Source organism: Myotis lucifugus, unplaced genomic scaffold, assembly GCF_000147115.1.
Source record: "Myotis lucifugus unplaced genomic scaffold, Myoluc2.0 scaffold_6, whole genome shotgun sequence".
Classification (NCBI taxonomy): domain Eukaryota; kingdom Metazoa; phylum Chordata; class Mammalia; order Chiroptera; family Vespertilionidae; genus Myotis; species Myotis lucifugus.
This window is the reverse complement of record NW_005871054.1, coordinates 16,854,410-16,872,361: the sequence shown is the minus strand read 5'-3', so window position 1 is coordinate 16,872,361 and position 17,952 is coordinate 16,854,410.

Sequence of the window (17,952 nt, the reverse complement as noted above, 5' to 3'; positions counted from 1 at the left end):
AAGGAAATAGTAATCCCGGGTATCTTTAGTAATAGTTCTTAGGACAACTTTGGCTCTTTTCAGATTGATAAGAAGGTGCATGATCTGCATGGTAAATTTGATGAACTGTGGCAGAAACCTGCTACTTGAGAAACAGTCTCAATCATGATATGAGAGCTAATGTAGAAGAATAGTCTCAACATGCAAACGTTGGCAGGAAGATAAAAATTTCAGGCCATATGATGGAGGGGTGTGACAACAATCTTGGGAACAAAATATTTTTTCTCTAAATCGGCATGTCAAGGAAAAAAGATGCTAGTGAACTAGGATTTCATATATAAATAATAACTATCAGTTATTTTTGCCAACCTATCTCTTCACTGAAATATAAGCATCTACTTCAACATCTATAATAATAAATGCATAATATACTAATTAGACCAGACATCCTTCCAGACGACCTTCCAGATGAAGCCGGGGCTGCAAGGGAAGCCTGGGTCCCGGGTGCCAGAGGGAAGCTGGTGCCAGTAGCCAGGGGAAGGAAGGCCTACTCTTGCATGAATTTCGTGCATCAGGCCTCTAGTGTTAACATAATCTAGTGCAGTGGTTCTCAACCTATGGGTCACGACCCCTTTGGTGGTCAAATGACCCTTTCACAGGGGTCGCCAAAGACCATCATGCATATCAGATATTTACATTACGATTCATAACAGTAGCAACATTATAGTTATGAAGTAGCAACGAAAACAATTTTATGGTTGGATCACAACATGAGGAACTGTAATTAAAAGACCAGAAGGTTGAGAACCACTGATGAGTCCAATAAGGAATCATCTACTTTAAAAGGGAGAGGGGCATCAAGGCAGTTATTGCCACAATATAGAAGAATCAACCAAGTGATTGTTGTAGTAAAATATAGAAATGTTTAAAATGCTTAAAGAATGTTAGAAAAGTTTTATAATGTTTGAATTAACTTTCCTTAAAACTTAAAGTATAATGTTAAAGACACATTCTCCATTTCCTTGAAGCATGTGTATCCCAGAGATAAGGATTTGAACTGATGCAAAGTGACTTGTCAAAATAAACACTTGCGTGAGAGATGTACTCTCCTTAGCTCCCTGGCCTTGTTTGAAATTTACATATGTGCATTGATGTAAATCATTGATAGCCATCTAAGCTGCTACGGGTAGGAACAAACTTTCAATATGGACTGTGGCCAGCTAAAGATACTCGCCTGTCAAGACAGCTACAAAGGCCCGTCCCATTGTCGGTCTGACAAGGACACCGCTCCACGCTCCTCTCTTTGCCAGACCAACGGTCAGTAACACCTGATTGAGATGCTACCTAGCTCTCCGTGAGGAATGCCGGCCCCCTGCATCCGGACCAGACCAGCCTAGTTGACGGATCCCCAAGGACAGCACCACTGGGATCCCTAACTAAGCCTGTATCCGCAGCTCAGGAATTTGTATGAGTAACAAAAAAAGCTGTATAATTTGCAACTGCATGTTTCATGTGGTGTAATTCTTCCTCCTTCAGCAGGCAGTTAATTGAATTATTTTGTATACGCTTAAAATTTAAATTAAAGCCTCTGGTCTTTGTTGGTCCTAAAGCCTGCCACTCTGGTCCTGCTTGCGTAAAGCAGACTCTTCGCTAGCAACTACTTAAATGTCCCACACCTGCACGGTTAAAGTTTATCTCAAGGGACGCCTTAGATAAACACCCCAGATCCTTCCCCAGGATCTACTTGGAACAGTGATTTTTTATGTTTTCACTTAAAAAATATCCAGTTATTTACTTTTTCACCTTGTATACAAACATATTTATCAAACATGGTTAAATCTACATTTCTTTCTTGATAGATTTTATATTCTTTGTTATCCTGTTTCCAAAAGAGATTTTAAATATCATTTCTGTCTTTCTCACTTCAGTTTTCCATCAAAGTATTTCTCTGTTCTTACCCACATTTTGATTGAATTTTAGTATGTAATATAAAACAAGTTTTAAAAAGATAAAGCTTTTATAAAATTCAAATTAATAGTGGAAGACAAGAAGAATATGTAAGAAACTCAGATTGAGGCTGGATTTTCAAGAAGCTTGAGGGCTTAAGGTGTGGGAGTGACATTTTTAAAGTGATTAAATGCTGTGGATGTCCTTGTAGGTTTCATATACTAAATAATATAATTGTATAAATGAACATTCTCTAGCAGGAATGTTCTTTGGGTTTGCTGACATTTTGAAGAAGTGGGAACAATGTCTGTGTCATTGAGCTTACAAGATTTATGTATAGTTCCTTTAGTTCCTTGAATTATAAAAGTTATTGAGTCAAAAGAGATCCTTAACTTTTCAATTTTAAGTTTACAAGACTGTTTTGTTTCAGTGAAATAATCTGAATATGTCTAATATCACATATGCAGTGTATAGTTTGCCCTTATTTATATATTCAAGAATATACGACCTTTTTATTTGTCCATTATTTCAAGTACAGAACTTGAGTTTTATATTTCCAAACTGGAGTTAATTTTAATGAACTCCACATATCACATGTGGGTATAATAAATGCAGTCCAATAGAAACTGAACTTCATTTAAAGCACAGGCTGAATAGGAAGTTGGAGGGTTACTATTGTTATGATTCAATGCTGCTTAAATACTGCAAAATGAAGTGATATTGCAATTAAGTAAAAAGTGGAAAGGCAGCCAAGTACTCCTTTAATTCTTAAGCCTCTCAATGAATATTTAAGAGTTAATATCAATTTGAGCATTGTGCATACTTAGGTATAGAGTAGATTCTAGTGGATAAAAAAAAAATAAGGCAGTTTTCATTTCAATGTAAGTTGAAAGGCTGAAAGGTCTTACTCAACCAATATTCTAGTTGTATTTTTTCCTCAACACTTCTTTTCTCGCCCTCTTTTTGATTTATTAATAATTGCACTTCCTTGATTTTGCTGATACTATTATCTATTATCAGCTGCTTGTATATACGGGGTGCTAGTCTCTGCAATTCAAGCGAAAGTCAGAGAGAGGAAGAGAGAGGATGTTAATTGGCAGCATTATGGGAGAGAATGGAGACTCAAAGGTGTCTTCGAGAATGCAATTAGATCAACTGAATGGTGCACACTGTAAACTCTTGCCTTATATAATGATCTAAAAGATTTCCCCATACTTTGTGTTTGGAATTAGCTATGAAAGTTAAAATAAAGTGTCTTTCACACAGAATTAACAAAGATTTTCATAACACTTTCTTAAAAACAGGACAGCTTTTGGAGAAAAAGAGGGTTTCAGTAGTAAATTAAAAGATGTACAGTGGGGCCTTGACTTACGAGTGTCCCGACTAACGAGTTTTTCGAGATACGAGCTGTCTCCGGGCCGATTTTTCGCAACTCAAAGCAAAAATTCGGGTTAGAGCCAGCTTCAGATACCCCACCGCTAGTTGGCGCAGCGAACGTCACAGTGAATGCCACATCAGCCTAGCATTCAATTCATTGTAATGGTGAAAATTGATTTGACATACGAGTAATTTGAGTTACGAGCTCCGTCATGGAACGAATTAAACTCGTAAGTCAAGGCCCCACTGTATAAAAAAGATCTGACTTCAAGAAACCTCACAGTCATTTCCCCCAGCCCCCTCCCTGGCAGAGGAAGAATTATAATCCAGAGACAAGAGGTGACCTGGCAAAAACAGGACTCAGTCTTCTAACTCACAGACCAGCGTCCTTTCACGAGCCCCATGCTACCTAACAATCTACCTAAGGATACTCTAGGGCAGCAATTTCATGCTGCAAGAATTTTTAAAACATGCAAATACCTGACTATTTAGTCAGGGGCACTGACCTCTTTTCCCTTAAATTGTCAAATTAAAAAAAAAAAAAAACTGCCAAAACAATAGCCTTCCTGTATGAATGAATCAAAATGATGCCTATTTTTCTTTGTCAGATGGACCACAGAATTTTAGTAATTAGTTTATGTGCACCCTGCAATGGAAAAGGTTGAAAATGGCTGCTCTAGATGCCTGCCCTCTGGAGTTGAGAGCAGTCAGTGGACAGATGTGAGAATGGCACTGCAGTGCAAAGAACTCCTGCTTCCTCACATACAAAATACAATAATAGGATTTGAAGTGAGCTAAGAATACACTATCTCCTTATCAGAGAGTTAAAAGTTAATTTAAATTAAATAGGAACTAGAGAGAAGGTAAAGGCATCCTAAATTAGCATTTTCTTAGCTTGAATAGACAATGCTTAAAGTCAATTTAGTTAACTCAGCTATTTTTAAATATCAATAAGTCAGATAAAAGCTTTCCTAGCTGTTAGCAGATAAAAGCTACCAAGGCTTGAACTAAAAGAGAAAATAAAGAAAAAAATTAAAAACAATATAGAAATGTTATATTCAGCTAGATAACAATAGAAAATAGAGCTTAGTTAGGAACTTGTTAAAATGCACACACTTATTTTTAATTAAATTCTTATCTATAATCGGTATTCCATTTCATATATTTAGAGTATGAGTTTACCGATAATTAGGTTGCTGTTCAGTTTCCTTTAAAAAATTTTTATTACTAAGTATATAAGATTAGTATTATAAAAGGTCAGTGAATTGCCAAGTCCATAATACTTAAAGCCACAGCACCACCTTGTTAGCAATAATAAAGGAACAAAGAAGAGTATCTACAATTTATCAAATGTCCCCTATGAGTCAAGAGTATTACATACATGACCTGAAATGCACTAATGAATGTGGCTAAGTACCAGAATAATTTCCGAAATGAGCAGGTGAGAAAACCAAAACTCGGCGAGGCTTAGGTAATTTTCTTGAGCTTTGAAAGTGACAGGACTCAGAATCAGTCCTTCTGTCTTTTAAATCTGTTCTCAGAATCATGCAAAGTTTTAAAGAAGTTGTTATCAAACGTATAAACATTCAATTGTGGTGTTATAATTCATTTAAGTAAAGATTCTTACTTAGCATGCAAGAGCAAAGGGCTAGGATAATATTTTTGGGTTATATCAATGAATATAACAGACAGAAAATCTGTCAGGGCTGGGTGTTGGGCAGGGCTGGGTGTTGAACCTGGGCAGTCTGGTAGAGGGCTGGGTGTTGAACCTGGGCAGTCTGGTAGAGGGTCAGTGCTATTGATCAATGACTAACTACCTTCATAAAATCCACCTGGTAAATTTAAATAGGGAGTCTCAAAGGTCACTAAATATCTATTTTCCTTATCTAGTAGCTGAAATGATTCTTTTGCTATATGTTCGGTTTAAGACAATGAAAGCAACTAATAGCTATACTTGTGTATTTTCCCAAAACTGTTTCCCAAATTTCCAAATTTGTTTGATGAAAATGTACAAAAAATTAATATTTTCCTAATTACACCAGTGTGGGAAATGCTACAAATGATATCCCACTTTTGGAAATTCACAATGCAAAAGTCTTTCAATAAAGAAAACACTTTTTTGTTTAATCCAGAGTTTCCTAAGTGCAGCTGAGTATGATGAAAATATTAAGAATATTTGGAACCTAGATGGACATCTGGGCAAGGCCTCATAAGAACTCAGGATTAAATGTAGATTTAATTCTTAAAAATTTAGGGGGAAAAAAACACATCTTTTTAAGCCTCAGTTTTGTCATTTGTTAAATGGGAATCAAATCAGTCCCTTGCTTACCTGGCCACGATAGCTCAGTGGTTATGTGTCGACCTAAGAAGCAGGAGGTCAGGTTCAATTCCCAGTCTGGGCATGGTTCAAACCTCAGTGTGGGGTGTGCAGGAGGAAGCCAACCAATGATTCTCTCTCATCACTGATGTTTCTCTCTCTCTCTCTCCCTCTCCCTTCCTCTCTGAAATCAATAAAAATATATTAAAAAAGAAAAAAATAGTCCCTTGCTTGAAGGCTCCTAAAGTTACAAAGAAACTAGGTCACTGGGAATCTTATGTCAGAAGCAGCCTATTACAAAAATTTTCACAGACTGGATTTCAGCTGTTTTAATTCCAGCAATAGGTTATTTTTAATATTTCTAACCCTCCCCCAACACACATGACAAAAAGCAAAATTGCCTCTCTTGTTCCAGAAACATTAACAAGTCCTGACACCTTCTCAGCCTCAGGGTAGGAAGAGTTCATTTGACTGGGTTATTACTACTGAGTAGAGAATGGAAAATCCACCACCAGACTGTGGAATAGTGCTCAGGTCTGAACTGCAATTGAATAGAATTTCTTTGAGGAAATGGTGCCCCAAAATCAAAAGCCCCAACTTTATTTTTAAATCCCTGAGCTCTCTTCTCAGAAGGCATCAACATTATTCTCTCCTCCACACTCATTTCTGCTGTTGACATTTCTAGTTTAAATTCTAAGCCTACCAGGTCACCTTGAGAAACTATTCACCAGCAGAGATTTTTTTCCCCCAAAGAAATTTATTTTGTGGTGACAGCAAAATGCCTCTACCCTCAAAGCCAAATTCTTTAAACAAAACAAAACAAAGCAATCTTTGCAATTCCTTCTCTTGCTGTGAGTCTGATGGGCCTGGTCTCCAGACACCAAACTGTTTCTCCTCTTCTTTTCATCGTCTATTTACAACACTGCACATGTCACTAAATTTACTGCCATGAATGATGGACAAAAGTCATGCTTTTCCCAAGTGAATTTTCAAGCTGCCACAGAAACTTCAGGCAAAAGAATATTTATTTCATTCATCACCTGGTTCTGAATCATAAATCAAATGTGTGCAGTGAGCAATATACCCTACAACCAAAACAAGTAGAAAATAATGTGCTATGGATGGCTTGGAGAAGGGAAAGTTGTGCTTTATTTATGGTCTCGGCTCGAAAATGGATAATACGTACATACTCCGGAACGTTCCCATTCATTCATTTTCTTTCTGCTTTTGTTTTCTTCCCCTTATACTCTCCACCACACAGAAAGTAGGTGAGAAGAGTTTTGAAGTGAGTGATGTACATAAATGTGAGGCACCCGAATCCGTTGTCTTCCCTCTCTTCTGCATTCTGTCTTCTTTATGTTTACCTCCAGTCCAAACCTCTGCTGAGCCAAATCATATCCACAGACTGCTTTACTCCTGTACGTTTCAAACTGTGTATAGCGTGTGTGTTGGAGAGATGGCGGAGACTCTAACATGTTACACCTCCTTGATTCAATAATTTTACCCTAAGATTTGAGGAGAAACAAGCAATTGCTTTTATGTAATGAGCAAATATAATTTATAACGAAGTATCAAAATTCTGGTGGCTTTTAAAGCTAAAACTTCTTGACATTTAATGCTTACAGAGGTCTAGCAAGAGACAATACTAAGTACTTAAAAATTCAGACTCTGATGTCAGATCAATCTTGTTTACAACTTAAGTGGTTTTATCTTGGGCAAGTCATAGAGTCTCTCCAAGCTTCATTTCCCCCTACATGTAAGATGCAAATAAAAGAGTACCCACTTCCTAAAAGTTTTGTCAGGATTCAATGAGATGAACCTCTGCCTCAAGTAAGCACACACTCGAGTTTAATTAATATGATGACTTTCAGACTCCTGCCCTTAGGTGATTACACTCCTCAAACCTTTAGATTGATTTTTTTAAGTAGATCAGTTAAGGAAACTCTTTCATTGGTTGACATTTTGAAAAAAAATGGAACTTAGGTGTAAGGTTAAAAAAGCCAATGAGAATGTTAACCTTGTCTATAAAACCTAATCACCATATAGTGCTGAGTACTGAATATAAAACATAAAGAGAATATGATTAAAACAATAAAAGAAAACACAGAAAACAACAAAAGAAAACAGAGCACTATGATTAGTAGCTCTAACTTATAAATGTGTTGTTAGATACACCTTAAATGTATTAATACCACCCTTTGTATAACTTGGGTTCTTAAAAATTGTATTCAAAGCAAGTATTCATTGATTACGTTTTTATTTTAAACTAGAAGACTGGTGGGCGCTCCCCCTGCATTAGCGCACTGACCACCAGGGGATAGCTCCTGCATTGAGTGTCTGCCCCCTGGTAGTCATTGCATGTCATAGCGACCGGTCATTCTGCCGTTCGTTCTATTTGCATATTAGCCTTTTATTATATAAGATTTCCAGCTCTGGTGCAAAGGAACCATTCCCATGGTGAAACAAAAACATGAACATAAAGCCTAGGGCTTGGAGTCAGAGATGCTTCAGTGAAATAACACCCTCTTTGTGGCACTTGTTATGTAATGGTGAGCAATTTATTTGCGTTCTTTCCTCTGGTTCTTCATATATCAAATGGCCATCACTCCATTGGCCTCACAGAATTATTTTTTTAATTCAAAATAATATTATGGGGAAAATATCTGTATAGATTTATTCAGCAACTATTTGCTGAGCACATAAACTGTATAGTGCATTGCATAAGGCACTGAGGATTTGATATATATGCCCAGCCCTGAGAACTTACTTCTAGTTGGGGAAGGCCTATGAATTGAAAAAAAGAACTTTTATCATTTGCAACAGCATGGATGGACCTGGAGAGTATTATGCTAAGTGAAATAAGCCAGTCAGAGAAAGATAAGTATCACATGATCTCATTCATATGTGGAATCTAATGAATAAAATAAACTGATGAACAAAATAGATCCTGAGACATATAAGCATGGAACAAACTATTGAATCTCAGAGGGAAGGTGGGAATGGGGTGGCTGGAAAGGGATTAACTGGGGGAACTTATATGCATACATGGACCCAGACAATAGAGTGGCAAAGACCTTGGAGGGGTGGGTGTGGAGTGGAGGGTGTCAATGGGGAAAAACAACAAACAAACAAAGGGGACAATTTTAATACTTTCATCAATAAAGAAAAAAATATTTTTTCCAATGAAATATGAAAAAAAGAAAAGAAAACATGCCATGGAGGAGACATACAGGAATCTGTAAAATCTTTCATCAGAGGTTCTGACATAGACTAGAGGCTCAGAAATCTGCCCTAAGAAATAGGGATTCTAGTTTCAAGCAAGGCAGGAAGTATATAAATTTGTTTCATCATTCTCAGTGTGTTTTCTGAATGTCAAGGGGGAAATAATTAGTAAACAAGTTAACAAATGAGTGTGTAGATGTTAACTGGGAAAACAAGGGCAGTGAGGGAAAGAGGACGCCCAGGCCAGTAGTAAAGCACATGGAAAGGGGCTAGGAACACATATGTGCTCAACAAATGGAAGTTATGATTATGAAGAAGGATTTTCACAAGAAATAACATTTTGCCCCAACTCTAATATAAATCCCACCAGAAGTGTTAGCATCCATTAGGAATAGATGCTAAGACACAATGACGGCCTTCTGGGTCACTTACTAGGACAGAGACTGTCAGGCATGAATGGGTACAGATTTCCTGCTGTGCTAAATTACATACAAGAGTCCCTCAGGTCATTTCTTTTTCTGGTTTGCAACTGTTCTGCCAGCCCTTAGGAGAAGAGATCCCAATGGTTAGCAAATAGATCCTTCTAGGCAAATAATTTTGTTTTATTATGCATTGTAGAATGTGTAATGCCTAACCTGATAAGTTGGCTTGTAATGAAGATTTTCACAAAAGTTTTGTATATTTGATATTGCATTTTATATATAGCACTATTTTATCTTACCACTAGAGTCCCAGTGCATGAGTTTATGCACAGGTGGGATCCCTTAGCCTGGCCGGAGATTGGGGCCGTCTCACCCAGTCTGGGGGAAGGGACCATGGGAGGTTGGCCAGCCAGGGGGAGGGACTGCGGGAGGTTGGTCGGCTGTGGAAGGTTAGCTGGCCATGGGACATTGACTATGGGAGCACACTGACCACCAGGGGGCAGCTCCTGCATTGAGCATCTGCCCCCTGGTGATCAGTGTGCATCATAGCGACCGGTGGACTGGTCATAATGTTCGCTTAGGCTTTTGTATATAGATATAGATATATGCTATTTCATATTTAACTAAACTCATTATAATTTCTAATAACTTTTGTGCATTCCTTTTTTTGGATGAGGCAGCTGAGGGCCTTGAACCCTCCACTTCCTGACTTTTAAAATCCAATAAAAACAGAACACTTTTTAAGAACTAATGGGAAGGGGCTTTTCATCCTCTCACCCACTCCCCGCTCAGGTGTGTGTGGAGAATGGATGAAATGCACTGCTAAACTAGGCTATTATCAACACCATTACAAATGGGAACAACTTATATTGGTAATTAGTTTTCAAATTACTTTCCATTGCTTTATCATGTCTGATGTGCCCAGTAGTGTTAAATGTCTTATGTCTCATCGAGAGTCAAACAACTGAAGAGCAGCTTATCCAGGTCTGGAATGAAAATCAACAAATATCTTTGGAAGAAACCATGGGAAATACTAAGTTCATTATTTTCTAAAACAAAAAAACAATAACAGTATTTCCAATGTTCCAGGAGGAACTAATGCTGTCCCCACAGTGGGCTATGATTTACGTGTGTATATGTAATGGTGGACAAGACTGACCATGGGCTGGGCCATGGGGGGTTGAAGTAAAACAAGAGAGTAATCTCAAAGGTGCTTTATACCACTCAGAAATTTAAATTGTGCCTAGTTTAATACTGTTACATTTTAGGTTGTTTCAAAATCTAAACTACATACAATCTCTTGTATCCTGTTAATATTTTCTTATCTGTTTATGGGCTTATTGGAAAATGACTGGAACTGTGTTGATGCCTGACAAATTCTTAAACTGAGGGGACCATGAAGTCAAGGTCTATTAAAATACTGTAAAGAAACCCTTGTGCCTAAGAAATTTGCATTCCAATGTGCTGATCACATTCCTTTTCTTAATGAAGGAACATTTCCACTCAAGGGTTCCCACAAGAACAGCACTGTAAATTTAATTTTTTTCTGGTAGGCACGAACTCCAAGTGTTACCTCTTGGAAGCTGGTAGAATGTAAAATATATCAATTGATATCTGCATATAATAGAGCCCATTCTTTATTTTCCTTTTTAATAGAGGATAGAAGAGACAATACCAAACAGAATATATTAAAAGCATACACAGTATATTTCCTATTAAAATAGTTTTGAATGAGTGTACCAGATTCAGGAGACCTGAATCAAATCTAGACAAATCTCTATAAAAGTCTGGTTCATTAGCATATATGTCTTATCCTGTTTTTGTTTATTAGTCAGTTTTCTTAAATTTAGGGATGAAACAATTTACTGTTTTATACCACTGTAAAAAAAAAGGAAATGAATGAGCTCTAAGCCTCTCTTCTCCCATTTTTCTTTTTATGTACTTGTTCACATTTTCCTTAGGGCTAAAAGATGATTTTTCTTACCTAAGATGGATTTCTATCAATACTTACTGGAACAAATAAAGATTTTTTTTTTATGTCAGGGCATTAATCTTCTACTTACTACTTTTAATAAAACCTTTAATTTTGTGCTAATTTACAAGTGTAAAACATTTTAGCATGCACGATCTCAGATAATCATCCAAGCAATATGAGAATAGGATGGGCAAGTCTTGCTTTGTTGTTGTTGAGGTAGTTGTTTTCACTTGAAATATTGAGACTCAGAAAGGACAGGAGCCACGGTCACACTCACTCAGCTAGCAAAATTCAAAGGGTCGAACTTCTTGTTTACTGTTAAATAGTAATATCCAAAATTTATGTGTCATTCAAGACATTTTCCAGTCAAGTCGAAACAATGTTGTAACTTTATTTCTCAACTAGAGGCTTGGTGGGTGCATGAATCTGTGCACATTGAAAGGAAATTAATTAGAAGAAATATTTTAATAACACTATTTGCCCTTTCTCTATAATAGAAGTGTCAACCAAAATTATGATCGACAATGACAGATCGAAACACACGCGTGCAATTGGTGCCAGCGAGAACTTTATATATGTAGATAAACTTACTTAATTAGACCTGCTTTCTGATTTAGCTAAACTTTTCCAGCCCAGTGAAGCACCCCAACTTCTCTTTTGGGTAATTGTCTGCAACACAGCAGTAAATATCAACATGTAGCAGATTATTATTGTAGAGCACGCAGGGAGAACAAAGGGTAAAATGTTTAACTGCAGTAGTATTTGACTATATTCTGCGCAGTGAGAAAACCTGAAGTCAGTTTCAAGGTCCACCATTTCTTACTTCTTTTCAGTTGGGTCAACTTTATAAACTTTCTAAATCTCCATTTTCTGGTGAATTGAAAAGAAAATAGTATTCCACCGAGTCTTCTATCTACCTACTCCAGGACTTCTGTGAGGATCAAATGAGATGAGGCACATGAAAATGCTTCACTGACATTTGGTTCAAGTGTAAAATGTTTACACCTGGCTATAAAGCAAATTGTGTTCCTGGGCTGAAGAAACTCTAGGGAGGCTAGTCGCTAGGAAAAGGAAGCCAGGCATCGCTACGTGACATCATTACCCAGCGTCCACAGCGACCGTTTCTGGGTTGGGCTGGGCTGTGGGCTGCATTTTGCGCCATGGGGTCTTGGCAGCATTGGCTACGATTTGATGGGCTGTCACTCTGGTGTGGTGGCAGGGCCTGTGTCCCACTTGGGGGAAGCCGAGTGTTGCTTTGTGAGCACCAGGTCCATGGTGCTGTTTCTCTGTAAATGGCCAGTGCGTGTCATGGCAGCTCCTGTGTTGAGCATCTGCCCTCTGGTGGTCAGTGCACATCATAGCAATCAGTTGGATGGTTGGACACTTAGCATATTAGCCTTTAATATATATATATATTAGAGGCCTGATGCATGAAGATTCGTGCAATAATGGGCCTTTCTTCCCCTGGCTGCCAGCACCGCCTTCGCTCTGGCCCGAAGCCGCCTTTCCGCCTTCCCATGCTGCCCAGAGGCCTAGAGCGGCTAGGGCGGTGCAGAATGCCTGCATCCCGCCCCACCCCCAGCCACTAGGTGCCTGCGTATGCAAAACAACCTGCCATCTTTGTTGGGTTAATTTGCATACTCACTCCCTATTGGCTGGTGGGTGTTGCAGAGGTACGGTCAATTTGCATCTTTATCTTTTATTAGTGTAGATAGATACTCTTTGTAACCATCCAAATCAGTTAAAGGGGTCTACTATCCCACTAGCATCGCTGGCCCTCCCTGTGGTTACCTGCACCTGGGATGTCTTCTGCCAGTTCTCAGATCCAACCAGAGCACCCCTTTCCTTCTATTCCCAGCTCCTCCAGTATCCTCCCTGCTACCTCAGAGCCTTCATGAACACTTTCAGCAACAGATTTCTCTTCTCTAAATTTTCACTTTGCACTATGTGTACTGTTCATTCCTATATTAATAGGTACTTCATTTTTAGATTTTTTTGTTGTGTAATGACATAATGATATTTGTGTACATGTGTTCAAACATAGATAAGTCTCCCACCCCAAACATTATATCTTTCTTTGTTGAAAAGAATATGTGTTATACCATTCTTTTTAATGTGATGATTTTTCCATGCTTACTGATCCTCAATACATACCTGAAGAACAAGTGCAAATGTCAACAACATCAGCAAATGAAACTCAAAGGCAAGTTTTGGTGTAGATACCTTAATTGTATTCTGATAAGTCAACTGATATTCCTGACTTACTGGCACATTTTATAGCAATTGAGATAAACACATACAATGGTTTCAATTGATAGATACTTTGGGAAATATACTTAATATATTTCATAGTAGGTGCTTTAACTAGGCATTGAGATATATAATTATTATGAAACTTTTTAAATAAAAAAATTCTGGTTAGCATTAAACATTGTGATTTACAGAATAATCCACCTCATCAAAAAGATATCTACAGGTTAAACCTTAGAACTAGTGAATATGCTATCTTATATGGGAAAAGGGACATTGCAGATATGATTAGGTTAAGGATCTTCCAATGGGGAAATTATGGATTATCCAGGTGAACACAATGAAATCACAAGTCCTTGTAAAAGGGAAACAAAAGGGTCAAATTTAGAAAAAGGAGGTGACAATGGGATCAGGGATTGGAAGAATGTGCCTTGAAGACAGAGGAAGGGACCACTAGCCCAGTAATGCAAGTGGTCCCAAGAAACTCGGAAAAGCAAGGAAGCAGACTAGCTCTTGAAGTCTCCAAAGGTCACAACCATTATAATATCCAATATGGTTTTAGAATCTTGAACTCTAGAACTGTAAAGGAACTGTATTGTTTTAAGCCATAATGTTTGAGGAAACTTTTTAGAGAAGCAATAGCAAACTAATACACACATAATGAAGGTATTCTCTTTATAATAAAGTCAAGTTAAAACTTAAATTATTTACCATGGTTTTTCTCTGTAATATTGAGTTCTTATTGTGCTGTCGGCTGACATTGAGACCCTGATATCTGAACATCTGGATAATAAACTCCGACTTAATATTTCAGTCTCTCCTTAACTGTACAAAAACAGAGAGAACTCAACAAAATGTAAAGATATCAAGATTAAATTCAGCATCACTGAATAATGCACATAACTAAATAGTAATTTGTATTTACTTAATCTGTATTTATCTTATCAGCTTAGTGAAACATAAGGTAGCTCTCTTTGTTACTGATTAATTGTACAGTGATTAGGTGCTCAAGGACTTAGGGGCAATTATGTTTGGTATTTCCCATTGGTTTCTTTCCCCATAGCCATTATTATTAGATGAGTTCTGTTAGAGCTGATAAGAAAATGCCTAATTAATGACTGGCCTTTCATTTTCCTTAAGTAATTTCATGGTTATCAAGTTTGTTTAGGGAATTGACATGTGATCAAACTCAAACAAAACAAACTGAACACAGTCAGTTTTGCAGGCTCCATTGAAAAGTTTATCCTTATAATGTAAGCAAGCTCTCCTCTCTTCCCAAAGAAAACATATGCTAATCTATGTTATCTTCTCTGTTTAAAAAAATTAGTCCTTTTACATTCAGGTTAAAGAAATTTGATACATTTAAACAATGAGATATTATTTAGCCATGTAGAAATAAAACTTAGATGTGAATATATTGATAAGACATGGATAAATGTTCTTGATAGGTGGTAAAGTAATGAAAAGCACACTGCACATCAATCAATACAGTGGCAGCTCCTAATATTTAGTTTTAAGACTCATTTACATGGATGACGCTAAAGGTATTTAGTTTATGTGGATTTTATTCATGGTTATTAGGAATTAAAACAGACATATTTAATATATTTATTAAGTCATTTAAGACAACCATAAAGGAGTCCTTGCATATTTACATAAAAAACATATTTTGTAAAAATAATTATATCTTCCAAAACAAAAAATAATTCAGTGAGGATAGTGACATTGTTTTGCATTTTGTACATCTCTTTAATGTCTTATTTAATAGAGGGTAGCTAGACTTTCATATCTGCTTCTGCCTCCTGGCCTTAGAAATATCACTTTATATTTGTGAGAGAATAAAATTTAAAAAGGCAAATACTGTCTTAGTGTCTCATGATGAAAATAGTTTTGATGTCATGAACCTCATGAGAGAAACTGGGAAACCTCCAGGGGTCCCTGGACCATACTTTGGGAACTGTATGCTCTATGTGTCTGTCTGTCTGTCTGTCTATCTATTTATCATCTATCTATCATCTATCTATCTATCTATTTTTCCTCTATTTCTTAGGAAAAGTTGTGGGAAATTTTTGTTCATAATAAATACTATTACTACTATAGCTACCACTATTGTTATCATAGTAGAGTTACAGTGCTATTCAAAATTAATATTTGAGTGTTAAATATGTTCTAGTCATTACAATAAACATTTAAATTGTTATTATACTAGAAGCCCGATGCATGAAATTTGTGCAAGGGCCTTGGCCCCCGCTGCCACCGTGGCTGCCTCTGCCTCGGCCCCCACCCACCATGACTTTGTCCAGGAGGAAGGATGTCTGGAAGGCTGTCTGGTCTAATTAGCATATTACGCTTTTATTATTATAGACTAGAGGCCCAGTGCATGAAATTTGTGCACGGGAGATGTGGGGGGGTGGGGGGGGTCCCTCAGCCCGGCCTGCACCCTCTTCAATCTGGGATCCCTCTCACAATCCAGAACCACTGGCTCCTAACCACTCACCTGCCTGCCTGCCTGATTCACCCCTGTTTCCCTGACGGCCTGATCACCCCTAACTGCTCTTCCCTGCTGGCTTGATACCCCTAACTGCTCTCCCCTGCTGACCTGATCCCCCTAAATGCCTAAATGCTCTCCCCTGTCAGCCTGATCCCCCTAACTGCCTAACTGCCACCTTCTCTCTTCTCCCTTTTCCTGCTGTGCCGGCCTTCTCACCTCCTCCCTTCTCGTGCGGTGCTGGCCTTCTCCCTTCTCCCGCAGCACCAGCCTTCTCCCTTCTGCCTTCTCCTGTGGTGCTTTCTCCCATGGCCTCTGCAAAAGGGACCTCAGTGCTGGACTGGCCCTCACAGCTGTGGCTGCCGGCCCTCGGCCATTGCAGCCTCTGTGGCTTTGTCCAGAAGGACATCTGGAAGATGTCCGGTCTAATTAGCATATTACCCTTTTATTAATATAGATTGTGCAGTCCTCACAAAAGCCCTATGAGGCATATCAACTCATTGCAGGAGAGACACCCATTTTACAGGTGAGGACACAGATGAGGTTTGTTGCCATTTAGTGGTAGACCCAGGTTTTTACTCCAGCATGTCTCACTCTGGAACCCATATAATATGTTATAATTATAAAATCTAAGGGAAAAATTAGTAAACAGAGAAGTGTGTGTGTGTGTGTGTGTGTGTGTGTGTGTATCCCTGCATAGTTATGAGTTTTTGTCTATTTGCAAATATAAACTCACCAAGGGCAGGGAAATATCCAATAATTGATGATAATTCAAATTTAAGAAAGTCCATATTAGCAGTTTTGCCAATTCTTTTTGCTTTCATTGTTATGGAAACATTTTTCCCATTTATAATATGAATGGAAAAGATTTCTATTTTAATAACATGGAAATATAAGTCAATTTTTAGAAGAGTTTTAAAGTCTTAGAATATCAAAAATGATTCATGATAAAACAAGTTATTTGTGTCTATCTTTCCAATAAGAGTTCTGGCTTGGAAATATATGTTATATATTTTTTTAATTTTTAAAGATTGTTTTCAGAAAATTAATCAAATCAATAACCAACTCTTCAATCATTTAGAACAATTTGCTTTAGTTTTGTAATCCATCTATGTAAACTACCAAATAAGGATGGTGGTGATTATATTTTACAATTAACATTAAAAACAACTTTGACTTTGAATCAGTTCTAAATCTACTATAAATAAGTCATTCATGTACCCCCAATAAATGATCAACAAATGGTATATATGCTATATGTATGTGTGCATTTTTCTGGTAATAGATATATTTTACCAGGTTTATCAGTGGCTCAGAAAGATTAAAAATTATTCCCTTGATAAAAATTCAATGTGTCATGTAAAGAAATGCATCTCAATTACTTTAAATAGTGTACTTTTATTTACTTTATATCCTTGTCAACTAAAATATTTGCTTGAATTAAAAAATACTTTTCAGAAATAATTACATATATTTATAATAGTTAACTATATATATATATATATATATATATATATATATATATAATCATCTATTACAGCAGATTTTCTATCAAGCATTTTTTAAATGCAGGGAAAATAAACAGCTAAAAATATAAGAACCTCTGAGATGAATTTCTATTTTAATTTAAAATAAATTATATTTCCCTCATGTAATGAAATTCTGAATTGTTACACCCAGAGAATCAATATTTTACAATGCTTTGCTTTGACTAAAACCTGTCATGAATACAATTATTTTTAAAGGCTGTTATAAATCCTCTTACTTTGTTGCTGGAAGGAATTATTAGTTTTATGTTGATAAATGATCTAATATAATCAAAAGAAAATGACCTTTCAAGGTATTTATAAAAACACTTTGTCCTTTATAAAGTTCTTTATTCAAATGTGCAAGGTGAAGTTGGAGATAAAAACAACCCTTTTATAATCCCATTTAATCTTTGGGATAAGGAGTATAACATCTGTCTATTTTTTAA